Here is a 27,098-nt window from a genome sequence, read left to right as displayed (position 1 = left end):
GAGTGATAAACTGTTCTTCTCTATGGCTTTAATGGTTAAGTTCAGTGGGTGAAAAGAACAAAAAGATGGGGAATGTAAGGGAATAATGCTTCTTTTCTACCTCTGATGTTTTCTTCTACATGAAAGATTAATTAGTGTAACACATCTGCCCTCTCTCTGTTTTATGCCCAGGGACACGCAGACTGAGTTGCCCAAGGTAGTATGGGTTCTGCTCTGCTTTTTCCTGTAAGTTTTAGAGGTATCTGCTTCCACATGAAGAAGTCTGGGGTGGTCACTAATGCCTGTGGTTTGGTGGGTACATCTGAATGATTCTGGAGTTCCAAACAAAGAAGTTAACTACAGTCTGTAGATATAAGACATCATCCACTTAGCCTGTGTCAGTACTAACAATGATCACTGTCTGTTTACTAGTTTGCGTTTGTTCTCAATTGGTTCAGAACTCAATTGTGGAAGAGGAGTGCTAATTATTGGCCCCCCTCAAGACTCCAATAGCCCTCGAGTTTCTGCTGTACTAAGACTAAAACCTCCTCTGCCTTCCTGCCTGTCTCCCATCTCTACCTTGTCTTATCTGTCCATCCCAGCCATCAGGCCATCAGAGCAGCTGACTGATTGATCTAAAATGTGGGATATGGTCATGCCATGTTTGGCTTTTTTTTTTTTTTTTTTTAGATGGAGTTTCGCTCTTATTGCCCAGGCTGGAGTGCCATGGTGCGATCTCAGCTCGCAGCAACCTCTGCCTCCCAGGTTCAAGCGATTCTCCTGCGTCAGCCTCCTGAGTAGCTGGGATTACAGGTATGAGTTAACCATGCCTGGCTAATTTTGTACTTTTAGTAGAGATGGGGTTTCTCCATGTTGGGCAGGCTAGTCTTGAATTCCCGACTTCAGGTGATCCACTTGCCTTGGCCTCACAAAGTGCTGGGATTACAGGCTTAAGCCGCTGCACCCGACTGGCGCTGCGCGGCTGGCTTTCAAACCTTTCAGTAAGTTACCTTCTATACAATGAAAGGCCAGGTTCCTTAACAGGTTACCATGAGGGGTGCCTATTGACCTTCTCAACCACATCTGTCTTGCCTTCATAGCACAGAATTTATAACACTGTTTCTCCTCTTTTACTCATGTTGGACTTTTATGGGAAGAGCCTTATCTCCAAACTTCTCTTCACTGGTTTACTTGTATTCAAGACTAGGCTCAAATGTTTCTTCCTCCAGAAAGTCCTATGGGATCCCTCAGCCCTCTATCACTACTCAATGCTTATATGGGACAGGTCATAGAGGCTTTTCTTATACTGTGAAACTGTCTTGAGTAGCTACTCTGTCCTAGAAAAATAACAGCCTCGAGCACTTCATACCATGCACAGTCCTGGTTTCAAAGGAAACAAATCCTCTTACACTCTTGGACCATAGACTAGAGTATGGGCCACCATCATCTGAGTATGTTGAGTTTGGCTGGTGTGGTCGATTGGCCCTCAGTGCAGTGATGCAAGTGGGCTTCTGGCTGTTACCTGGGAAAATCAGAGGCAGAAGCTTGGGAGCTCTAGCAGGGTCCTGGTGCTCTATGAGTACCACTCTTGGAAGACAGCAGGCCTCCTGGCTGACATTTCTCTAAGAAGTAGAACTGGTAGTTCTCGGATCAGCCTGACACCCAAATTCACACTCTGTGTACTTCAGTCACAAGGAGTTGAGGTTAGTGGGCATGAGGCTGCAATAAAGAGTGGTCAGAAAACAGATCTCATCTACTTTATCCAGGAGCGACCCTGACTGAATCTTCTCTTTATTAGACATTTCATTCTTGAATTTAAGAAAAATCATGCATGACAACAGCTGACCACAAGAGGGCACTGTGGAACTAGGCAAGCAGCTAGTTGCTAGAGCCAAGGCTTTTTAGTTTTACCCAGAGCCTCATTTGAACTCAGGTTTCTGGTCTCCTACTCTGCTGAACTTACTATTGGATCACACCACAAGGGTAGGTAAAGGGTTAAATATACCACTATTTAACACTTCCCCCCCGTTTTTTTTTTTTTGCAAAAGAGGAATCTGTTTTTCATTTATTTCATATTTTCTATATGAGGTGCCTTTTCTATTGTGAAATACCGTCTTTCAGCAGGTAGTGTTGTGAATGAAAACATGGGCTGTAGAATCAGACTTACCTTGACTCTAATTTTACCTTGATTTGTTAATCATGTGATTTGGGGCAGGTGCCTCAATTCCTTCATTCATAAATTGGGAATAATAAGCACCTCTCAAGGTTGTAACGACTGACAAATATAAGGTATGTAAATCATACAGTATAGTTTCAGTTACACAGTAAGGGCTCAATAAATGGTGCTAGTTATTATTATTTAAAGAGCCTCTGAATCAACTCATTTTTACAGGTTTTCCATCACAGCAATTCCTTGTCAACAGTTGGAGCTGTCATTTAGTCCATAACAGTTACCTCTAAAATAGAACCCCTAGTTATTTTTTTTTAATTTTAAAAATTAAAACTAGTTTTAAAAAACCTAGTTATTTATTTTTTCTGAGATGGGGTCTCACTCTGTCACCCAGACTGGAGTGCGGTGGCATGATCTTACCTCCTGGGTTAAAGTGATTCTCCTGCCTCAGCCTCCCGAGTATCTGGAACTACAGGCATGTGCCATGACGCCCGGCTAGTTTTTGTATTTTTAGTAGAGACGGGGTTTCACCATGTTTGTCAGGCTGGTCTCGAACCCCTGACCTCGTGATCCTCCCGCCTTGGCCTCCCAAAGTGCTGGGATTATAGGCGTGAGCCACCGCTCCCATCCCCTAGTTATTTCTGAATCTTCTATTACACAAAGCACAGTGCTTGGGGCACAGGGGCTCATAATATTTGTTGAATTAAGATGGTGACTAAGAATGTGGGCTTTATTAATTGGAAAATAATTGAACTCACAAAGCAACTAGGTTTAAGGTAGTAAGGGAAGTGAAATAAAGAGGTGGAAGATTTCAAAATATGTTCATGGTTATCATTAATTCATTAATAAAACAATCATTTATTGAGTACCACTTTGTGCCTGCCCTCCAGAAGCTCACTGCCTGGCCAGGGAGCTAGAGATTCCCTACATATGATATGATGTCATGAATACATTAGCCTTTTCAGCTTATAAAGAGGAGAGGGCTGGATTCTGCTTGTGGTGGGAGTGGGAAGCAGGAAAGACATCTATGCTAGATATTCTCTGTCTGCCCCGTCCATTCCCTGCTCTGTGTTCTGGGATGCTGAATCCAGCCTACTGTGCGGCCTGTGCTCAGTTGCTCTTTGGTGACAGGTTGGCAGATCAGAGGGTGGGAATAGAGAGTGGCTGGAGCATTTCTTCTCTGGCACATTCTTGCTTCAGCACTCTGTCTCAGCAGTGGCTGAACCTCCCCATGACTACAGCACATACTGGCAGCTCCTCTTCCTTGTCTCTAGCTCTCTTTCTTTTTTTTCCTTTTAAGCTCTGGCAAGAAGTCTGTAGCTGTCTTTTTTAAATTACAGCAAATATTATCTGATAATAATAATTATTATTTTATTTATTTATTGAGATAAGTTATTCAGCCCAGAGTCTTGCTCTGTCACCAGGCTGGAGTGCAGTGGCATGATCTCGGCTCACTTCAACCTCTGCTTCCTGGGTTCAAGCGATTCTCCTGCCTCAGCCTCCCAAGTAGCTGGGGCTACAGGCACATGCCACCATGCCTAGCTAATTTTTGTATTTTTGGTAGAGATGGGGTTTCACCATGTTGGCCAGGAAGGTCTCAGTCTCTTGACCTTGTGATCCACCCACCTTGGCCTCCCAAAGTGCTGGGATTACAGGCGTGAGCCACCGTGCCCGGTCTATTATTTTATTAAAGCAAAGAAGTCTTTAGCTCTCAAAGGGCTCTAGTAACACTGTCTCCTCTCTTAATCCCATTCAGTCCTGGGGTAGTAATGGCTTCCCAAATTTGCCATTGTCTGGGGGCCTCACAGTTCCTCATTCATTTTTTTATATTGCCTTTATCTTTGTGAGCAATCCTTTCATTAAAGTCTCTTCATCTGAACCTTGCTGGGCCAGACTGACATAGCATCCTAGAAGAGGAGATCCTTGAGCTGGGTCTTGGCAAAGGAGCAGGTACCTGTCAGGCAGAGAAGAGGGACAAAGGGAATAGGAAGGGAGATGTGAAGTTTGGCATTAGAGGCTGTGAGTGATGTGGAGTAGCTGGAATACAAGGTGCATCTGAAAATTAGGTTTGCCTGAGTCAGAATGAGCCTTGGCAACTTCTGGAGGGTGGAGTTAAGGGATTTTCTTTTTTAAAGGATCTGTTTGCACCATCTGGTTTACGAGGAGGACGGGGAATCTTTTGGGGGTTGCAGGTTCAGACCTATTCAGCCTTACCTGGTGAATTTGGAGGAGAGTGCTTTGGAAGCCAGGATGAAGGGATGATTTCAGAGGTCTGGAGGTTTTATCACAGGGGAATAAAGAGTCATAGGTATGATGAAGTGGCTTCAAAAACAGCATGAGTTCAGAAAGGAGTAAAGATCCTGGGAGACCATAGTGGCTCTGCTTGACAAAGCTAAATCTCCTCCCCTGGAGAGGAGAGGGGTTAAGTAAAAACCAAAACCAAACCAGTGACAAGAGTTGCACAGCTTTCCAGATGTAAACTATGTATCTTCTGGGCCCAGTATTTTCCCTCCTTGATAGGAAGGAGTCTGGGGACTGTGTCAGCCACACACAGGAGAAGCAGGGAGGTCAACAGTTTGGAAAGGGAGATAGAAGGGCAATCAGGAAACTTGAGTTTGTCACCAAGTTTCTGTGTAACCTTGTCACCAAGTGACTGTGTAACCTTGGGGTAAGCCACTCTTTTTTCTTTCAGGGCTTCAACTTTTTTACCTATAAAACAAGAGTGAAGTTGAATGTTTGGGTTCCTTTCTAGCACTGACTCTCTGCCTTGGTTGTCTGCACTTCAATGGAAGAGCACATCGGCCCAGGGCCCGAGGCCTCAGTGGGGGGAAGGGAAGGTTGACCTCTGGTGAGGGGTCGTGTCCTTGGGGCTCAAGCATTCTCCCTCTTCCCTCTAACCATGGGCACCCCATGACTGCTGGCCATGCTGTGTTTGGAATCTGAGGTGAATTGGGAGCCTTTGGGAACTTGGGAGCCTGTCCCCACATCTGTGTATTGCTCTGACTTAATGTCCTGTGGGAATCTAGCAGTTTTGGATATCGCAACTAATTTTTTTTTTTTTTTTTTTTTGAGCCAGGGTCTTGCTTTGTTGCCCAGTCTGGAGTGCGGTGGCACAATCTTGGCTCACTGCAACCTCTGCCTCCCAGGCTCAAGCCAACCTTCTGCCTCAGCCTCCTGACTAGCTGGGACTACAGGCATGTGCCTGCCTAATTTTTGGTATTTTTTGTAGAAATGGGGTTTCACCATCTTGCTCAGGCTGGTCTGTAACTCCTGGATTCAAGCCATCCTCCTGCCTTGGCCTTCCAAAGCACTGAGATTACAGGCATGAGCCACTGCGTCCGGCCACTGTAGCTAATCATTTTAAAGCTCTATTGCTCCTTGCTTTCCTTGCTTCCTTCTTTTCTCTTTTGTTTCAATGAGAACAAACTTGAAAACCATCAGACTAAAAGCCACTTCAAGAGGAATCATGGTCTGGTGTAGAAGCCCTAATGCTACAGACTGAGTGAGCTCCGGCAAGCCATTTTCCCTCTTTGGGTCTTGGTTTCCTCATTTTTTAAGCCAAAGCAATAACTCATGCCTTTCCTACTCCACACAGTTATTCTGGAGATCCAAAGGGCTCATAGATGTGAAATGCTTTAACTTGAATAACTTTCCATGTTGACATGAGGGCTAACTGGATCCCTCTTCCTTCATTGTTGGATATCAGCTGGTAACTTCCTGGCTGGCTTTTACATCTATACTGCTTTCCAAAAAGAGCTGTGGCATCCTATAAAATAATTTATTATTGTATCTGCTATAACAATAGGGAAATGTACTAGAATAGAAGATCATGACCATGGGGTGTGGTGACTCAGATGTGGGTCATGGGCTCTCCTGCCTCCTCTGTTCTCTGGGAAGGACTCTACTTACCTCCTTTCATGCATTTTTTTGTGTCTATAATTGCTGCTTCTTGGGCCATAGGTCCCCTTCATAGTTCGTCATAGAAACCCTGTTATTTGTCATTGGTTTTAGCTAGCTCCACAGTCAGCATCTCATGAGGGTAATAAGAAGTGGGAAGGCCTTTATTTTTTCCTGTACTGAATTGCCTGGAGAGTGTCTCTTGCTGATTGCAGCTAGAAGTGTGACATTTTAGTTAGTGGAGAAACTTGAGTCAGGCAAGCAGCAGCCTGTGCCAGCAGGAGGGTGAGAAAGGGCTGAGGAAGAAGGGAAATGCTCAGTGGAGTAATTTGGCTCAGGTGTTTTCCTGGATCCAGGTTGGGTGTTCACATCACCACAGGTGGGGATTGTAGATGCTCAAGGAATTTTCCATTGTGATAGAAACCATAAATGAGCACCCTTAGACACCTAGTTTCTTCTATTCCACCTGACACCTGTGTTGGGAAAATAAACTCTGAGAGGTGAGCACCTCACCCAAGGACTTCCAGCTGTCCCAGTGACTGGTGCTTGAGGATGACACAAGCCTGCATTGAGATCTGTGGTTTCTCAAGGCATAGGTTCAGAGTGGGATGAGCTGGAAGGAAGCTTACATCACCTCTAGGCCCAGTCCCTCACTTTGTAGGTGGGGAGACCTGGGCTCAAAGAGAGGCATCGACTTGATGAGGGACTCAGGGGCTGTGCTGGAACTGGTGCTTAGATCATTGGAACCTGGTTCAGAGCTCTTGGCTGTGCCACTCCACCTCTGTGACTGGATGGTGATGGTTGGGTTACCCCGGATAAAATTACCTTCCTCTTCCCCAGAGGCTGAAACCACTTGTGTCCGAACTCTTGCACTTTCTCCATTGGTATCATAGAGATACTCATTTCTAGTTTATTTCAAAAGAGCCATCTCTTCCCTGCAGGTGGATTACTACTCAGATTGATGCCTCTTCCAACTCATAGACCCTGGCACCTTGAGAAATGCTGACAATCAGCAGCAGAAGACAAATGATGTGAGGGGATCAGGAGGAGGGACTTAGATGGGACAGCAGCCTGCAAAGAAGAGGGCCCAGGGAGGAATTTAAAGGCAGCCTGGGGATGGGGTGGGGGAATCTGGCTTCTAATACCTGTTTTGTCATTTCTTAATTGTGTGACCTTGGAGAAGTGACTTAATATCTCTAAGCCTTGGTGCCCTACTCTGCAAAATAGGGATGGTAACATGTACTTCAGGGTTATATGAGAATGATATGAAATAATGTATTTGATAATATATATTATAGATATAATATATAAGGGCTAATATATATGAAATATATGTGATATGAGAGCACCCCACGGTGCGGGGTGGGCAGTAGGTGCTCCACAGGAGGGAGTTTCTTCACTCCTGGCAACAGATGCAGTGCCTGGAGCGCCTCCTATCTTCCTGCCTTTGCAGAGCTCCTATCCTCAAGACTTCTCCAATTGTGCAGGTGACATGTTACAGTGACAAAGGTCAAGCCGTATTTTTTTTTTTAAGAAAAAACGGGGTATATTTGTTGGCTCATGTAGTTTAACCTTCCAGTTCCTGGCATGCCTAGCTCCACGGGCTCTAAAGATGTCATCAGGATGCAGTCTCTCCATCTCTTCACCTTGCTCTCCTCCTTGTTCTTTCCATTCTCAGTCATGCCCTCCCTGATGGAGATAAGAGCAACGATGCAGACCCACATTTTGGTGTCAGTAGAAAGCCCAGCAGAAAGACCACCAATAGAAGTGATATTAATATACCATTTTGTAGGGGGTCCTGGTCACCTGCTTTTTGCCTTTGACCATCTACCTCTTTCTAGGTGGCCCCCAGGAAAAATATATGCACAGAGGATTATAGCATTTTTTCTTGCTTGGGCATGGTGGCAGAAATGGCTGGTTGGCTTCCATTTTTCAAACTCTTTACTTCCATGGCTGCCCAGCTAAAGACTACATTTCTATGCCTCCATTGCAGCAAAGTTTAATCATGTAAGAATCATGTCACACGATCGTGGCCAATGAAGTATGGATGAAGTGGTAGAGGATGAAATGAATGCTGCAGAGGAAAAGGAAGAAGGCAATAGTGGTGCTGCCATACCAGTCATAGACCACCTACCTGGCTATTTGCATGAGTAGGCCATCTTATTTAACCCACTTGGTTAAGGCTAACCGATACAGGCACAAATGCAAGCCATAGCGTCCTAGTGAATGAGATCAGACCATACAGAAGACTTCTGCTGCCCAGGTTGGAGGCTGGCTTGGGCCTGGATTCAGAGCTGAGTGGAGACAAGCCAGAATTTTCCAAAGCAAGAAAATTTGCAACAGTTTGCCTCAAGGGAATTCCTGCTCTTAAGTTGGTTCAGATGTCTGTGGCCAATGAAGCTTTCAGGGACTGGCTCTCAGAAGCCTGGGAAAAACTACAGGAATCAAATGAATCCAAAGATTGTTTGACATTATTTTTATCAACTCCTTTACATTTACTTTCCCAGAAAGCCTTTTGAAACCCTGTTTTATCATGAAAATATTCAAACATTCACAAAACTAGAGAAAATACCTATTCCTAGATTCAACAGGGATCAACATAATGCCATATTTGCTTCATCTTTCATTCTTCCTCCACCTTTTCTCCCTCCCTTTTTCTCTCTGCCCTTCCTTTCTCTCTTTTGTTCTTTCTTTTGGCTGTAGCCTTTTTTTTTTTTTTTTGACAGGTCTTGCTCTGTTGCCCAGGCTGGAGTGCAGTGGCGCAATCTCGGCTCACTGCAAGCTCCGCCTCTTGGGTTCATGCCATTCTTGGGCCTCAGCCTGCTGAGTAGCTGGGACTACAGGCGCCCACCACCGTGCCGGGCCAATTTTTTGTATTTTTAGTAGAGATGGGGTTTCACCGTGTTAGCCAGGATGGTCTTGATCTGACCTCGTGATCCGACCGCCTCGGCCTCCCAAAGTGCTGGGATTACAGGCGTGAGCCACCGCGCCCAGCTTGGCTGTAGTTTCTCTCTTTTTTTTTTTTTTTTTCAGACAGAGTTTTGCTCTGTCACCCAGGCTGGAGTGCAGTGTGGCAATCCCGGCTCACTGCAAGCTCCGCCTCCCAGGTTCAAGCAATTCTCCTGCCTCAGCCTCCTGAGTAGCTGGGACTACAGGCGCCCACCACCGCGCCTAGCTAATTTTTTTTTTTTCTTCATTTTTAGTAAAGATAGTGTTTCACTGTGTTAGCCAGGATGGTCTTGATCTCCTCACCTCGTAATCCACCCGCCTTGGCCTCCCAAAGTGCTGGGATTACAGGCGTGAGCCCCCGCGCCCGGCCGGCTGTAGTCTCTTAAAGGAAATCTCTGCCAATATATCTTTGTATCCCTAAATACTTCTGTATACAATTCTTAAATATAAGCATATTTTCTTATAGGACAATACCATTATTACATGTAATAGAAGTAATTCATTGATATTATTTAATACCCAGGATTAAAGCTGTATTAGATTTACCTAGTTGTCTCAAAACTGTGTTTTTACAGTGGGTTTCTGAATTAGGATTCAAGCCAGGTCTACTCATTACATTTGGTTGTTACATCAACAAAACTTTAACGAGAGCTGCCGCAACAACAGGATCTGAAGGCTAGGGTTATTATAACTCTGCCTTTTCTTGGAGAGTGGACAGCCAGAGGGAGGTAAAGAACAACAGGTCTGGGATGCACTGGCCAGATAATCCCATCCACAGGTCCCTGATTTGCTCACAGATATGTGATTCCTTTATTTTTTGTGTTTGTAATAATTCATTCCTGGAGTGGTTCATTGAAAGTGGACAATGCAAGGGTGAGACACTTCTAGCGTCTGATTTAAATCCAGCCCTTGACTTAACTTATTTAACATATGGTTCATTTGAAACTCACTGAGCTATGGCCTCTTACACGTGTTGAGTGCCCATTATATGTCAGTGCTGTTTAGAGACAGTACAAAGAATGGCAAGAGAAGCTAGCAAAAATGTTCTTAATTAGACGGAGGACACAGGCATGCCCTTTCAGCTGCAGGGCACCGTACAGAGGAGTGGAAAGAAAGTGCCGTGGGTGCACAAAGGGAAGGGGAAGTGTGATCAGCTCCCCTGGGAGAGGTCAGGAGAGGCTTTCCTGAAGAGGTAATCGTGGAGCTGCACGTTAATATTTTCTTGCTGGGGGAAATGCATTCCAGGCAGTGGGAACAGAATGACCCAAGGCACTAAAACTCTCTACAATGCAGCAATGATCTTGAGCAGCAGTGTTTCAAGTCACATGATGGGTATTTGCCCCTATGAAAATGATTCAGTTTTATCTACAAAATGTGCCTTCAGATTTCAAGTAGAGATGAACGTACTGTTTTGAACACATTTTGACAACGTTACCTTTTTAAAAACTCTACTGGGTTGTGCACCATTCATTCCTACCCTGCCTCCCATCCCTTACCAGGTCAAACAAACAATATTAGTTTTTTAAAAAATTTTAGATTTTTTTTTTTTTTTTTTCCCAAGACGGAGTCTCACTCTGTCGCCCACACTGAAGTGCAGTGGCCCGATCCCGGCTCACTGCAAGCTCCACCTCCTGGGTTCACACCATTCTCCTGCCTCAGCCTCCCGAGTAGCTGGGACTACAGGTGCCCACCATCACGCCCGGCTAATTTTTTTTTTGTAATTTTAGTGGAGACTGGGTTTCACTGTGTTAGCCAGGATGGTCTCGATCTTCTGACCTCGTGATCCGCCCGCCTCGGTCTCCCAAAGTGCTGGGATTACAGGCGTGAGCCACCGCGCCTGGCAATTTTAGATATTTTTATTTCTCCAAATTTGTTATTTATCAGGTGTGAGTGAAATAAAAAATATAATTGAGTCCCATCATCATCATCATCGTCATCATCATCATGGAAATGGCTTTAAGAGAAAACTGGTCAGATGAATATTATTGCTTCCCCTTTTCTTTTTTCTTCTTTTTTTTTCCTTTTTTTTTTGAGACAGAATGTCGCTCTGTTGCCCAGGCTGGAGTGCAGTGATGCCATCTCGGCTCACTGCAACCTCCACCTCCCAGGTTCAAGGGATTCTCCTGCCTCAACCTCCTGAATAGCTGGGATTATAGGCGTGTGCCACAGGCCCGGCAAATTTTTTGTATTTTTAGTAGCGATAGGGTTTCACCATGTTAGCCAAGATGGTCGCCTCGGCCTCCCAAAGTACTGGGAATACAGGTGTGAGCCACCGCATCTGGCCTGCTTCCCATTTTCAACCAGTAAATAGTTGCCACTGATAAACTGACAGCCAGGAGTCTGTCAAGAATGCACAAGATATGTTATATAATACAACATGACTGTTCATAGCGGGAACAATCCCAGGAAATAACTTACATGTACTTCCTGATTTCATCATACAAGACAAGCACAAAAGCATCACCCATGCCTCTGAGAACATTGGACCGTGCACCCTTGAAAAAAACTTTGCCTCCTTCATCACCAGCAATCTTCCTCCAGCAGTCAAGTGTGCCTGTGTACATGATATCAGTTCCTTTGCACCCTGACTGCATCATCATGCAGCATTGAACACTGTCAAATGGATGGGAAGTCAACCCAGCAATGGCAGTGACAGTCTGTGCGATCATCCAGCTGATGGCGATGTGGGTGTTCTTGGGATCCGGAAGCATTCCCTTTGCAATGTCATAGATACTTAAGTAGGCAGCTTGGTAGATGACAATGCCCTGCACAGACTCGTTAAAGCCTTGGTACAGGCCCTTAATCCCATCAGTTTTGTAGATCTTAACCAGGCAGTCACTGAGGCCTCAGAATTCCCTTTCAGCTCTAGCTTTACCCGCATCAGCTGCTAGATAGGTACGGGCAAAATCAAGAGGGTACACAAAACACAAGGATGTGGCCCCAGCTGCACCACCTGATGCCAGATTCCCTGCAAAGTAGCTCCCAAACTGGGTCCTCTTATCCACATCACCCAGGAATATCTGCTTGTATTTATCTTTGAAGGCCAATTTGAGAGCCTGGGTGGGGAAGTATCTGATGACACTGACCAGGTTACGGTGCCAGAAGGACAGGACTCCCTGCTCCTTGGGAATATGGACCACACAGTCTATAATGCCCTTGTATTGCATATCTGCAGTTATCTGCTTGCTGGCATGCTGTACCTCCAGTAGCAGCTTGACTCTCTCGATGGGCGCTACCCCCATCTTGGAGATGGCTGCTGCTACTACACCTGCCAGGAAGTCCTTGGTGAAGGACACAGCGGCATCTGTCAAGTTGAAAGGAAAGAGGAGGCAGGCTGCTGCAGGACGGGACTGGGCCGGGAACTAGCTTTCACGCCAGGGCTGCGGGGCGACAATATTAGTTTTTGTCAAATTCCAAAGCTTCATTTTTTTCCTCAGGTCCCTTTATAACTTCCCAGTCTCTCTTCTTTGACTGCTCAAGATAAAACAAAAATATAATGCAAAAAATATTTCCATTTTTTTAACAAATAAAAACACCTAAATCAATTACTTTTTACCTTCATGGTTTTGATAATCTATTTGTCATGGGTCAATGAGACTTGATAGAAAAGTGGACTTCTGATCTGGTTTAAAGCCAAATCAAGGTTGTGTCCTGAGGAATTCTTGAAACTCCATGAATAACCCTGATGCTGTTAGGGAGGAATGAGATGACTGAGTCTAGTGAGAGTGCTATCACCTGAGCAGTGGGACCCAGCTATTTTGTGCAATCGACTGACAAAGTGGGTGGCCTGCAACTCAGAAAGTGTGCACTCACATTCTCATTCGAGTAGCTCTGCAAGGCTAGGACAGATAGGCATGACTCTCTATGCAACGGGCAGAGGAAATACGTGGTGTGGTGTCAAAGTTCTGCACTTGGGGACTTGTCCTGGCTCTCAGCCACCATCAAAGTGATATGAAGCAGGTGACATTTAGAGTGTTTTTTCCTTGTGCTAGGCACTGTTCTAAGCATGCTATTCACAGCAACTCAGTGAGGTGGGTTGCATTATTCCCCTCGTATCAGTCAAGATTCTCCAGAGAAACTGAACCAGTAGGATGTATGCGTGTATATATTTATCAGGTTGGTGCAAAACTAATGGCAATTTTTGCCATTACTTTTAATGGCAAAGACTGCAGTTAGTTTTGCACCAACTTAATATTTATATGTGGGTGTGTGTATGTATCTATTTATATGTGTATATGTGAGTGTGTGTGTATATATAGTTCCCTTGAATAAAGTCTACCTTATTCTTTTTTTTTTTTTTTTTTTTTGAGATAGGGTCTCTCTCTGTCACCCAGGCTGGAGTCTAGTTGTGTGATCATGGCTTACTGCAACCTCTATCTACCTCCTGGGCTCAAGTGATCCTCCCTACTCAGCCTCCCATATAGCTGGGACCACAGGTGCCTGCCACCATGCCCAGCTAATTTTTTGCATTTTTGGTAGAGATGGGGCTTTACTGTGTTGCCCAGGTCTGGAACTCCTGAGCTCAAGTGATCCACCCACCTGGGCCTCCCAAAGTGCTGGGATTATAGGCATGAGCCACTGTGCCCTGTTTATTGTTCATTAACAAAGGTCACAGATAGTTTTTTTTAAAACTAAATATGTACATATTACATATGTGTACACATGTATATATAAATAGCATATTTATTATATATTAATATATAAATATATATCATATGTATAATACATATTAACTACTATTCTGCACCGTGGCCTAACTGGATGCAACTTCCTCAACTAAATGTGAGGTTTATATGTATACACATACGTATATGTGTGTATATATTATATATATGTTTAAAGAAAAATCTGCGACCTTTGTTAAAGAACAATAATGCAGACTTTATTTAAGGAGACTGTAGAGACAGGTATGGGAACTACCAAAGTGGGGTTTTACAGTAGAGGTGAGAAACTGGGCTCAACTCTGAATACAACAAGGAAAAGTGGGAATTTATAGCCAAGGAACAGAGTTGGAATTCCAACCCAGCACATGTCCTTAACTCCGTGCTGCACTACTGCCTAACTGGATGCAACTTCCTCAACTAAGTGTGAGGTTTATAATGCCTGCCTTTCTCTATTCACAGGATTCCTATCCTTAGTTATTTGCTTTTATTCTGTCTCATTCCAAATTGGATGTGCAGACGCCCTGAGAAACCAAAGATAATTCCCATAAAAGTATTTTGAAGACTATTAAGGGAACAAAAGGAAATTAGCATTTACTGTGCACCTGTATGTGTCAGACACAATGCCAGGCACCTTCACAGTTGTCAAATTTAGCACACACAATAAATAAGAATCCTCCATCAACTGAGATCCTTGGAGGGCAGGACTAGACTTTGCTCTCCAAGTATCTTGGATGCTTTTCATGGGGTCTGGAGGAGTGTAGGTGCCCATTAAATGCCTATGAATGAATGGGGTTACTGCCCAGTGATGTAACTTGAAGCCAGACAGTTGTTACTAGGAGCTTCTTGGGTGGGGCAAAGGATTTTATGTTGGATCCAATATCTTCCAGCAGATGAAAGAATGATCCCAGCTCATGTTGCTGTGGAGAGGGAAGGAGGAGTTTTCTCCAGAGAGCGGCTCACTGGGGAAAACATTTGCAGGTGATCTTGTTAAAATTATCTAGTCCTTTTGTGCAACACAATCTCCAGGCTGGAAAACACTGCCTCATATGTCATATGGACTTTATAAAACTTGTTCTTCCTGTAGGAAAGTCTCTCCACTTAATAGATACTGAATTCCTTTAATCCCCAGCCCTGGGAAGTGTCCCCCTGGAGAGAGGTAACATGCATAGGTTTCTGCTCTGTGGCTTGTTCCATATCAATCCTTCCTCAGAGAAACAAGCAACAAAAATAGCCCCTGGCCTAACATGCGAGGGGCTTTGTGTTAGGTGCACGTACATCATGGAGTGGTTTGCATGCAGGCAATGTGCAGGTGGCTATTTCAGTGTTAGTGAAAGATAGCCTGGCAAACATTCAGGTCTGTGTCACCTGAGGCTCTGGGAGGACTGAGACTTTCTGAAGCTCCCAGGAGTTCTCTAAACTTTGGTCTCTTGATCTAAGAGAAATACTCTTCCTGGGTGGTGAAGAGGCATTGGCTTCTATTCCTGTGTCAGAAAGAAAGAGCATGAGGCTTTGGAGTTAACCACACTTGGTTTGGGTCTTGGCTGCGTTATTTTCTATCCGTTTGAGGCAAGGCAAGTTACCTCCCTCTCCAGGTCTCAGTTTCCATACACATACACACTCATTCTCTCTCTCTCTTTCTCTTGATGATAATATATACATCAAAGGGCTGTTTTGAGCATTACCATGAGACAAGATATGTATAGGACCAGCTTGTAGTAGGTACTCAGTACATATTGAGTCTCATTCTTTCCAGATCCACCACTAGGGATTGTCCCAATGCATGCAGTGGCGAGCCACTCCTCCCCTGCTGCCGTTTGAATCCGGATGAAATCCAGTTTAAACGGACACCAGGGCATTCTGAGAGGGGAGAGTGTGGTTGAAGGTACAGAAGTTGGGGAGGGTTGCCTGTGGAATGGGTTCTGGGAATTGTAGTAGATGCTGTCATGTCCTTGCAGTATTCCCTTGGCCCGTCCTGTAGGTCATGTGTAACTTGATGGAAAGTGTCCAAATTGTTCATATCATGCCAATGACTTCCTACCTCAAGCACATGATTGTTTCTGTTTAAAGGTTTTCTCTGACCTCATATGCATGTTCTGCCTGAAAGTGCTGGGAAATTAACGTCTCCAGGAACAACTCTTAACCAATGGAGACAGGAGTTGATGGATAAAAATCCAAGCTTTTTGCTCCTTGGTGGGAGACAGTTCTGAGCTGTGCTCTACACAGTTTCTCAGAGGGTCTCCAGTGGGATTGAGCCACAGTGGACCATAACAGCATGCAGTTATTAACACACCCACTCGCAGAGTTCAACATACTTCTCTGCCCCCTCACTTGCTTCCTGGGATGACCTCCAAAAGTACTTGTACACAAAGCTTTCTCAGGATCTGCTTTTGCAGGAACCCCAACCGAGAGAGAAACCTGTAGCCCAGTAGCCTTTAGGGATGTAGGTCCTGCTTATCCAACCTGGGCCAGCTCCATGCTAATCTCTTCTTTTTTTCTCACAAACTTCTGCTTTACTTCAGAGCTGCTATCAGTTTTGTGGGAGGGGAGGGCCTCATGGATTATGGAAAATAACACACTGTCCTTAATTCTCTCCTTTTCCTTGCTCCAGAAACAAGCCAAAAGCATTCCTTACCTTGAAAGAAAGAAACACAAGAAGAGGCCTTGTGCTTTACCAATCTTGACTGCAATTGTCAGGGTCCACTTATTATTTATGATAATACTTGTGGGGTTCTTTTTATAAAATATTTTTGCAACTGAAGGATCTCTCCTCTTGGAGTGAGGACTCTCTGCAATGTCTTTTTCCTTTTCTTTTCTTTTCTTCTTCTTCTTTTTTTTTTTTTTGAGACAGAGTCTTGTTCTGTTGCCCAGGCTGGAGCGCAGTAGTACAATCTCAGCTCACTGCAACCTCCGCCTCCCGGGTTCAAGCAACTCTCATGACTCAGCCTCCTGAGTAGTTGGGATTACAGGCCCCTGCCCCCATGCCCAGCTAATTTTTGTATTTTTAGTAGACACAGGGCTTCGCCATGTTGTCCAGGCTGGTCTCGAACTCCTGACCTCAAGTGATCTATTTGCCTTGGCCTCCCAAAGTGATGGGATTACAGGCGTGAGCCACTGTGCCTGGCCTGACTCTACAATTTCTTTTCTTTCTTTCTTTTTTTTTTGAGATGAAGTCTCACGCTGCAGGCCAGGCTGGAGTGCAGTGGCTCAATCTCGGCTCACTGCAACCTTAGCCTCCCAGGTTCAAAGGATTCTCCTACCTCAGCCTCCTGCGTAGCTGGGACTACAGGCACATGCCACCACACCTGGCTAATTTTTGTATTTGTAGTAGAGACAGGGTTTCACCATGTTGGTCAGGCTGGTCTTGAACTCCTGGCCTCAAGTGATCCACCCACCTCAGTCTCCCAAAATGTTGGGATTACAGGCGTGAGCCACTGCACCCACCCTGCAATTTCTTATACAACTGGGTGTAACTATTACAGTGGATTGTCCTTTACGGTCCTTTTTCTAGGAACTGCCTTTTCCTTCATCCATGGAATTAGAACAGAAGTTGGCATGTTAGCACGGAGTGACTCTCAATCCCTGGCTCCAGTTAATTTGTTCAGGGATTGGCATCTATATCAAGCTCAGCCAATAAGGGTCTTTCCAAATATTTTTGAACTTGGAACCAGAGAGACCTTGAATTCAGTCTCTGAAGCTGTGAGACACAAATCTCTGGAGCTGTCAGGAGCCAAGTTTCTTGCTATGTGACAAAAATCAGTCTGATTGGGAAAGAGTATTGTCAATATGCAAAGAGGAGCAAACATGAGTGATAAGGGAGAGCCCTGAGCACCATGGTTCTACTTCAACTATAGCCCAGCTACATCTTTGGATATTCTGTTCAGTTGGCTAAAAAGAGTTAACCCTTTCTTAGATGCTAAGAACCAATCAATTCCATGTTTTCCTTAAGCTGTTTGAATTGTGTTTCTGTCACTAGCAACCCAAAAGTCCTCAGTGATACAAAGATAAATTTTAAACTCTTAGAGATATATTGTCGGGGGCTCCAGCACTCCTTCTTCATAAGACATTGTTGGGAAACCATGGTGGACTTTATGGTATCTCTTTAACATCCAGCATACTCTTCTGCCATTGGAGAATAGCTATGCTGTGTGGGCAGTTTTCTGTAGCTCCAGGGAAGGGCCTGGATTGTTGAAGGCAATAATAATTATCCTAACCCCATATGCAGTAATTGTCAGAAATGGGCATGTGACTCAATTTGAGGAAGTTTGCTAGAGAATTCTGGGAAGTTTATTGACTCTTAAGAGAGACCCACAGGAGAATATGTTCTTTTCTTATTCAGGGCTATGTTTTATATGTTGAGAGGCTGGAAACTATGGTAGCTATCTCTTTACCAGTCTGAGGATAAAGCAAAGACATGGAGAAGGTCAAAGAAATGGAGTTAGAACCACTCTGTCTGGTCTTCCATTTTAGTGGGTCAACACATTTTCTTATAATTTAAGCTAATTTGGATTGGGTATGTTTGTTCTGTTTTGTTTTGCTGCTGAAACCATGCTGACCAACACAAAACTCTCAGCCAATGAACCACAGAAATAGTCTGTATTCATATCAAGTCTTTGGTATCCAGAATCTGTTTCCCCTCTTCCATTTGTCCTATGTCATTCTCATTCTACTGGGATTGACCCCAGCTGATGGTTCCCTGGGGTGGGTGTTAAGCCATTTTTGTGTTCCTATAAAGAACTGCAGGAGACTGGGTAAGTTTTAAAGAAAAGAGGTTTTATTTTGGTTCACGTTTCTGCAGGCTGTACATGAAGCATAGTGCCAGCATCTGCTTCTGGTGAGGGCCTCAGGAAGCTTACAGTCGTGGTAGAAGGCAAAAAGGGAGCCAGCGCATCACATGGTGAGAGAAGAGAGCAAGGTGAGAGGTGCCACACTGTTTTAAACAACCAAATCTTGTGTGAACCACCAGAACAAGAACTCACTCACCAACAAGGAGTTGGCACTAAGCCGTTAATGAGGGATCCGCCTCCATGATCCCAACACTTCCAACATGAGATTTGGAGAGGACAAACATCTAAGCTGTATCACCTTGTTTCAGGGCCTCTGACATTACTTTTGCAATTTGTAAAAAGTCCACGTTTACTCCAGCTTCCATAAGTTGATTTCTGTGGAGGCTTGTTTCTTCCAGTATGTGTTGCAAAATGTTGAGGTCATTCTGTTTTTGCTTTTCTGGGAGTGCTTTTATCTGTTTGCCTGACTAAGAAGCAGTCTCTCCAATGTGCTGCTTTGTCTGATGCCTGTTTCCCACCTCAGTAAACTTTCTCTGCCTTGTTGCTGTAGTCTCTGTGGCAAGAAGAGACCCTTTCTGATAGCAGTCTTGGTGGGGAACAGAACTTGCCCCCCCTCAACCCAACCCCATTGCACAACACCGTGATGTTTCCTGTGTAACATGGTCTACCCCTCTCTAGCAGCACTAGCACAAGGACATGCCCTGTGAACTTCAGGCTCTTAGTGCCTGGGCCACACAAGCACACAGGCCAGGCTTTTCCTGCCAATCATAAGGGAAGAAGCGACCAATATAACATGTGGGGAAGTTACAATAGTTTAGGAAACCTCAAAAATTCTAATGGTAGTGATTTTACAGTCTATGCTAAATATTAATGAGTTACTTTCTTTTAATGTTGTAGTCCTTTTCTTTGCTCACATGGAAAAAGAACGAGGTGGAACAGCATGTAGCATCCAAAAATAAGAATATCTCTTTCAGAGCTGGGCTCCCTGCCCCTAGCCAGGCCCCAAACCACCTCTGCGCCCCTCCTCCTCCTCTTCCAGTTGCAGTGGCAGTGGCAGTGGCAGCTCTTTCCTTGCTCCTGCCATCACCACCTTGGGCATCCCCTGGCTCCACCAAGCTCCAGCTATGTCCAATATGGTGCTGCTTGGCAGCAGGTCACTGGGACTTGCCCAGAAAGTGGTGAAAAGGTGGGGGTTGGAGCTGGGCAAGGTGGTCACCAAGAAGTTCAGCAATCAGGAGGTTAGCATAGTGACTGGTGAAAGAATGAAAGACCAAGCTGTCTATGTCATTGAGAGTAGCCATGGGAAAATTAATGACACCTTGACATCTCTTGCTATGACCAATGTGTGCAAAGCCACATGGTCCTCTGGCATAAAGGCAGCACTCTCATGTTCTCCATATGCCCAATGAGATCAAAAGGACAAGAGTTATGCTGCAGTTTCTGCAAAACTTGTAGCCAATGTGTTTTCAGTAGCTGGGTTGGAGCATGTCAGTACTATGGATCTGCACACTGCTCAGATACAGGGATTCTTCATTATTGCTGTGAATGATTTACATGTGGAGCCTGCAGTTCTGCGGTGGACCTGAGAGAATATTGTAGACTGGAGGAACTGCAGCATTGTTTCACCCAAAGCAGGAGGAGCCAAAAAGACTCCACCATTCATGGACAGACCTAACATGGCTTGCCTTGCAGGAGAATTGTTGGGGTAGATAGGATGTTTCTGGTTGGTGATGTTAAAGATTGGGTGGCTGTTCTTGTGGATGACATACCCAATGCATGTGGCACAACACATGACTCTGCAGCCAAGCTACTGTCTGCTGGAACCACTAAAGTTTATACCACTTCAGCTCTGAGGCTTTTGATTTTACAAACACCATTTCCCAACAAGACAACATGATTCTGCTCTATGATTCAGTTATAGATATTTCAGTGATTTTGGCTGAGTCAGTCCAAAGATCACAAAACAGCAATTCTGTCTCTTACTTGTTTAGCCATGTTCCTGTATAGCTCCATGTATTGGTCTGTTTTCATGCTACTAATAAAGACATACCTGACACTGGGTAATTTACAAAAGGAAGGTTTATTGGACTTACAGTTCCATGTGGCTGGGGAGGCCTCACAATCATGGCAGAAGGTGAAAGGCACGTCTCACATGATGGCAGACAAGAGAAGAGAGCTTGTGCAGGGAAACTCCCCTTTTAAAACAATCAGATTTTGTGAACTCCTTCACTATCACGAGAACAGTGCAGGAGAGACGGCGTTTCACTGTGTCGGCCAGGCTGGTCTCGACCTCCTGACCTCAAGTTGATCCACCTGCCTTGGCCTCCCAGAGTGCTGGGATGACAGGCGTGAACCACCGTGTTTGGCCTTGAATTTTTTAGAGAAATGGAAATATAGTTTTTGACCTGCTTATGAAGATACCTTGACAGGTAAATATAGACTAAACACAGAATTAGTTAAATGTAGTTCATTTAGAGGTAAATATTCTGCTTTGAGATATTTAGAATCTAAGAATATACTGAACCAGTTTTAAAATAGTGATCTTCATACAGAACACATGACTTAAAAATCTGCATTGTCTTTCCTCGTCCTGAGAATTTATTATTTTATCATTACTTAACAGGACTTTTGTATTTTAAAGTATTTTATGCACAATGTGTATAGGCTGGATTTGGCCATACTCAGGGGCCAAGTTTTAAAGAGATTTGGGGGTTGCAATCCAACCCAGTTAATAAAGATCCTCTGTAAGCAGCTGATCCCAGTGTTTGCCCATCTTTTGCTTCTCATTGTTCTGGAAGCTATGATACCAACCACAGTTTTCTGATCATGTCTAAGTCTGCTGAATGCAGAGAGGCTCAGGCTCTATCTAGTAAAACAAGGGAGTCAGAGAAATATGAACATGTGAAAGTCATTGAGGCCAGACTAAAATTACATCAATCAACTTACAAGTATTTATATTATACCATATTATATGTCAACAATATTCAGGAATAGTATATTGTGGTGTGTGTATAGAATACAGTGTTCCTCCAAAACTGTGCCAAAATATTTTAAATAAAATCATATAGCAAACTAAAAATAAAACAGCAAAAAGAAGATCCCTTTCTTCTTAAGAATATCTTATTCCTTCTTACTGGGGCTTTCTTGGAAGTTGTTCTAGTCAAGTGTTTTTCATGAGCTGAAAGAGGGAAGAGGCATATCAAAAATAGTTGGGATCCATGTAGAAGCTTGTATATGAATGTTTATAGCAGCGTTATTCAGCATAACCAAGAGATGGAAACAATCCATATGTCTATCAATAGATAAAATCAACAACTTGTGGTATATCCATACAATGGAATATTATTCAGCCATAAAAAGGAATGAGTAAAGTACTGATTTCTGCTATAACATAGATGAACCTTGAAATCATTACACTGTGAAAGAAGCCAGACAATAAAGGTCATATACTGTGATTCCTCTTATAGGACACATCCAGAACAGACAAAGTTGTAGAGATAGAACACAGGTTAAAGGTTATCAGGGGCTGGGACTAAGGAAGAAGGGGGAGTGACTACTTACTGGGCACAGGATGTTTTTATGGGGTGATAAAAAGTTTTGAAATTAGCGAAAGCCATTGGTTGTACAGCACTGTGAGCACACTAAATACCACTGAATTGTATATTTTAAAATGGCTAATTGTGTGTTATGTGAATTTCATCTTAAGTTTTTTAAAAGTTGAAAAGGCTTTTAAAAAATGTGAGCTCTTATCACCCCCACCCTGCACGTTCTGATTTGCCTCCTAGGGAGCATACTAACATGTAAGTCTTACTTTATAAGGGATGTGAGGTGACTACCTGGCTTAGAGTGACTCATCATCAATTATTACGCACTTTGGAAACTTGAGAGCAGTGCATTTTGGGCAATTTGCTGATTACTTTAGGCAATCCTAATGCTGAGCCCCATGGGTAGCAAGAAATAGCAGGTGATTAGAACAGAAGCAATTACTCTCAGAAAAGCATCATTAATTTCAAAAGCTCTCATCCTGAGATATGTGGCTAAGTGGGGACAAATTAGGATGCTATCTAGAGGACAGAAAGTGAAGTAGTTTCCCTCTCTTTAGGACAAAAAGGAAACCTAATGTCATCTGTTCCAAGTAGTTAACCCTCCTTTGGGAGTGGGAATGGCAGACTTGGGATTGACCGGTTGTAGGATGGTCAGCCATGGGAGGCCTAGGGTCTGTATCAATTCTACTTTAAGCTGCTGAATTCATTTTTTTCTTGCTTTGCCTCCTCCACAATGAAAAGAGTTGTTTCATGTTTCCCATTTGTCTGCATCACAGTGCCTTTCTGGGGTTTAATTAATACCATAGAAAAGGCAGGAAACATTCTAAGGAGACTGGGCTTCTAGGGTCTCTTTTGGAATCCACTGTGTCCAGCCACAAGTCTTATCCTTTTTCTGTATTCTGCTCTTCAGTAAAGCAAATCAAAGCAAAGGAAGGTCACCTTCTTCTTAACAAGGTACTCAAAGCTTTTGGGCAGTGTGCTCTTTTACTCTCCACTTCTGGAACTCCACCCAGGCAGGACATAAGACAAAAACAAAGACAGAAAACAAAATGCAAACCTCAATCACTAATGAATGCAGTGAGAGTTTGTCAAGATTATCCACATGACTACGTAAGTAGTAGTTGCTGTCTCTCTGAGGCTTAAAATTACACATATTGGGCACATAGTGTGTACTGGACTTTGGACTATGTTCTTTCACAAAGATTATGTCATTGAATGATATTTTGAGGCATTACTGTCCCCTCTTTACAGAAGAGGAAACAAAGATGCAAATAGAGTGTATGAGAAGCCTTACATCTCATAGCCAGGATTTAAATGCAAGTTTTAAACTCCAAATCTACTGCTTTTTCTACATCATAATATGTATATAGGTGACTTTTCTTTGGGTCATGACTTAGTGGTTGTACCTACGCTTTCTCTTCTGATCCTTCTCTTTCTAGCTCCAATAATAGAATTCCCACTCCTTCCAAAGAAATAGCTCTACATTTTATTTGATAGCCTGGAGTAATGTAACTTCTGCCTCCATCTTCTCAATGAAACACTCTGCAGAGTTGGGTTTCCAAAATAAATGTGCATAGTTTATGTTCTTACTGGACCTCTCCATGGAGGTTGCTCTCTGGAACACCACTTGCTCCTCCTGTATTGCCTTGTCCTGCCTTCTTCTGGTCCTCCTCTCTCTCTGAGTGTTCCTCCTCAGTCTCCTTTGAGGGTTCCTCTTTCACCCAGAATGATCACAGTAAAAATGTCCATGAACTATGAAGAGAAGCCCCCGTCACCACTCACAGTTACATAGTGGTTGCACGTCAGTGCATTTCCCAAAGTCTGGATGATTCAAAGTGAATAGCACTGCCCAAAGAGCGAGTTCCTGGTCTAGGCTGGGACCTAGTCTGTCTTCTCCACTTCTGAATCCTCACTGCTTGGTCCATCATTGGTATAGAAGGAAGTATTTGCTGAGTAAATTGAAATAATAATGAGTAGGAGGTCTTCTAATAAAGAGTCCACTTTGGCCAGGCATGGTGGCTCACGCCTGTAATCCTAGCACTTTGGGTGGCTGAGATGGGCGGGTCACAAGATCAGGAGATCGAGACCATCCTGGCTAACATGGTGAAACCCCGTCTTTACTAAAAATACAAAAAATTAGCAGGGCGTGGTGGTGGGCGCCTGTAGTCCCAGCTACTTGGGAGGCTGAGGCAGGAGAATGGCGTGAACCCGGGAGGTGGAGCTTGCAGTGAGCCGAGATCGTGCCACTGCACTCCAGCCTGGGCCACAGAGCGAGACTCCATCTCGACTGGCCAGAAGTGTTTAGAGCCTCCTTCCTAGGCAACTGTGAAGAGTGCCATGTGACTACCATATTGGGTAGAAGGTTGGAGGAACTGTTGAAGGTGAGGTTGGGAAGTGTGAAAGACTCAGAAAGGGCCAAAAAAAAAAAAAAAAGAAGAGAAAAAAATATTACCAAGATGACTGGGTGCCTTACGGAATGTTGAGCATTGTCTAGTGCACTTTTCCATAATATCTGGTTCTACAGTGGTCTGCAACTTTCAATGTTTGAACTCTTTTACCACTTTGTAAGTTGTAGAAAACTGATAGTAATGCAAATTAATCATTTTTATGGAAGTGAAATGAATTTTGTCAGGTAGGTGACATCAATTCCCTGCCTGCTCCACCCCCAAACCCTACCATGGAAGCATTCAGATTTGCATCTATTAACAAATTCATTTTAGTATTCTTTATTGCCTATATATGTGTCTGCTCTGTAGACACACCTTTGAACTGGGCTTTAACACGTTACTAGTTCTTCATATTAATGAGCAACATATACTCTTTGACGCATGTTCTTTTTATGTTTGCATGAGAGTCATGATTTTACCTTTTCATAGATAATTATCCTTTAATAGAAAGTAGATGACAATTAGGCTCTGAAGGACCTTAAAAGCCACTTTAAAGGTTTTAGCTTTTATACAGTGTCAGAGGATTTTAAAGCTGAAACAAAATGGATTTAGATTTGTGTTTTTGGACAAACACTTTGGAGTACGCAGGGTTGGGGTAGAGAGACCAGCTATTGGGCCATGGCTGGAGTCCACTTAGGAGAAGATGAGAGAAGAGAAATAGGACACAATTTGAACCTTAGAATGTAGAGTGATGCCTGATGCTTCAAAAATACTTACCGAAGGAATAAAGAAGTGAGTGAACTTACTAACTTTAGGAAAGGCAAATAAGAGAGGCATTTCTGAGGGCAAATTTAAATTAGGTACACCCACTACCTTCCAGACTCAATAATTTAAACCTTATGATCAGATTCTTTGGGTTTATATTTTCACTTGTCCTTATTCATACTTTTTTTTTTTTTTTTTTTTCTGGTAGCATCAAGTAACAGATCTTCTTCTTTTTTCTTTTTCTTTTTTTTTTCTTTTTTTTTTTTTGAGATGGAGTTTTGCTCTGTCGCCCAGGCTGGAGTGCAGTGGCCGGATCTCAGCTCACTGCAAGCTCCGCCTCTCGGGTTTACGCCATTCTCCTGCTTCAGCCTCCCAAGTAGCTGGGACTACAGACGCCCGCCACCTCGCCCGGCTAGTTTTTTGTATTTTTTAGTAGAGACGGGGTTTCACCGGGTTAGCCAGGAGGGTCTCGATCTCCTGACCTCGTGATCCGCCCGTCTCGGCCTCCCAAAGTGCTGGGATTACAGGCTTGAGCCACCGCGCCTGGCCTTTCTTTTTCTTTTTTGAGACGGAGTCTTGCTCTGTTGCCTGGGCTGGAGTGTGGTGGTGTGATCTCGGCTCACTGCAAGCTCCGCCTGCTGGGTTCATGCCATTCTCCTGCCTCAGCCTCCTAAGTAGCTGGGACTATAGGCACCCGCCACCTTGCCTGGCTAATTTTTTGTACTTTTAGTAGAGATGGAGTTTCACCATGTTAGCCAGGATGGTCTCAATCTCCTGACCTTGTGATCTGCCCACCTCGGCCTCCCAAAGTGCTGGGATCACAGGCGTGAGCCACTGTGCCCGGCCGTAGCAGACCTTCTTAACTACACGTACTCTAAAATTCTCTTTAACTCAATTTTATACTTACTTTCACAGTTTTATGCTGTTTCTGTTGATTCAGAGAGTCTTTAGGCCACAGGGTCTCACAGTTGTCCTCCCTGCAGAGAATTATGCTCCCTAGAGAGGTAAGTGAAAAAAATGCGTACTTTGAGGTTGTAGACAGCAACAATGGGTCCAATGAGCCACTCACTGTGTAGTCTCCTTTTACATCACATCCTCTTACATGTGGCTTTTGGGTCAATGGGACATTAGCAGGCATGATGCAAGCAGGGGCTGGATCATGTACATTGGAGATTGTCCCCTAGAGCAATCTCTTTTGGAACCCAGCTACCATGCTGTACTGAAGTCTAGGCCATTCTGTTGTAGAGTGAGACCACATGGGAGAAGAGCTGGAGTTGGAGACACTCATGGAAGGCCATGTGAAGGAGGTGGATTGAAGGGATTCCTTGCTAAGGAGGTGAAGGGATTCCTTGCTAAGCTCCCTGCTGGATATAAGCTGTGTGCATGACCTCAGCCAACACTGGATGGAGCAGAACTTCCCAGTCAACCCATAGACTTAGAAGAAATGATAAATCATTGTAGCTTTAAACCACTATATTTCTGTTTCTCTCTCTCTCTCTCTGTCTCTCTCTGTGTTTCATGTAACAATAGGAAACTAAAACACAGGGTGAGAGTAGCTTGCCTAGAAGGTGACCAGGAAGAGTACATCTGAGCCAAATTTACTGTTTGAAAAAAATCTCAATCAATGCTTCCTGTGGTTTTGTTCAGTCGTAGTTCCTATCTGCAGTAAGGTAGTGTCTTAGTCTATTTGGATTGCTATAAGACTGGGTAATTTATAAAGAAAGAGGTTTATTCAGCTCATGGTTCTGCAGGTTGTACAAGGGACCTGGCAACAGCATGTGCTTCTGGTGAGGGCTTCAGGAAGTTTCCAATCATGGGGGAAGGGGGATGGGAGGGGACATCACATACAGTGAGGGGAGGCACCATGCTCCCCCTCTTCTCCTCATTCTCCTTTTCCTTCCCCTCCTCCTTCCTCCTCCCTCCTCCTCCCTCCTTTTCCCTCCTCCTCCTCCCTCCTC

General features: G+C 44.0%; 1 pseudogene; it reads right to left on the bottom strand.

The window, feature by feature from the left end:
- Nucleotides 1-11,409: 11,409 nt before the first annotated feature.
- LOC111522202 overlaps nt 11,410-27,098 on the bottom strand; it is an 18,436-nt pseudogene continuing 2,747 nt past the window's right edge.

Source organism: Piliocolobus tephrosceles, chromosome 8, assembly GCF_002776525.5.
Source record: "Piliocolobus tephrosceles isolate RC106 chromosome 8, ASM277652v3, whole genome shotgun sequence".
NCBI lineage: Eukaryota > Metazoa > Chordata > Mammalia > Primates > Cercopithecidae > Piliocolobus > Piliocolobus tephrosceles.
This window is presented reverse-complemented; position numbering and strand designations above follow the sequence as displayed.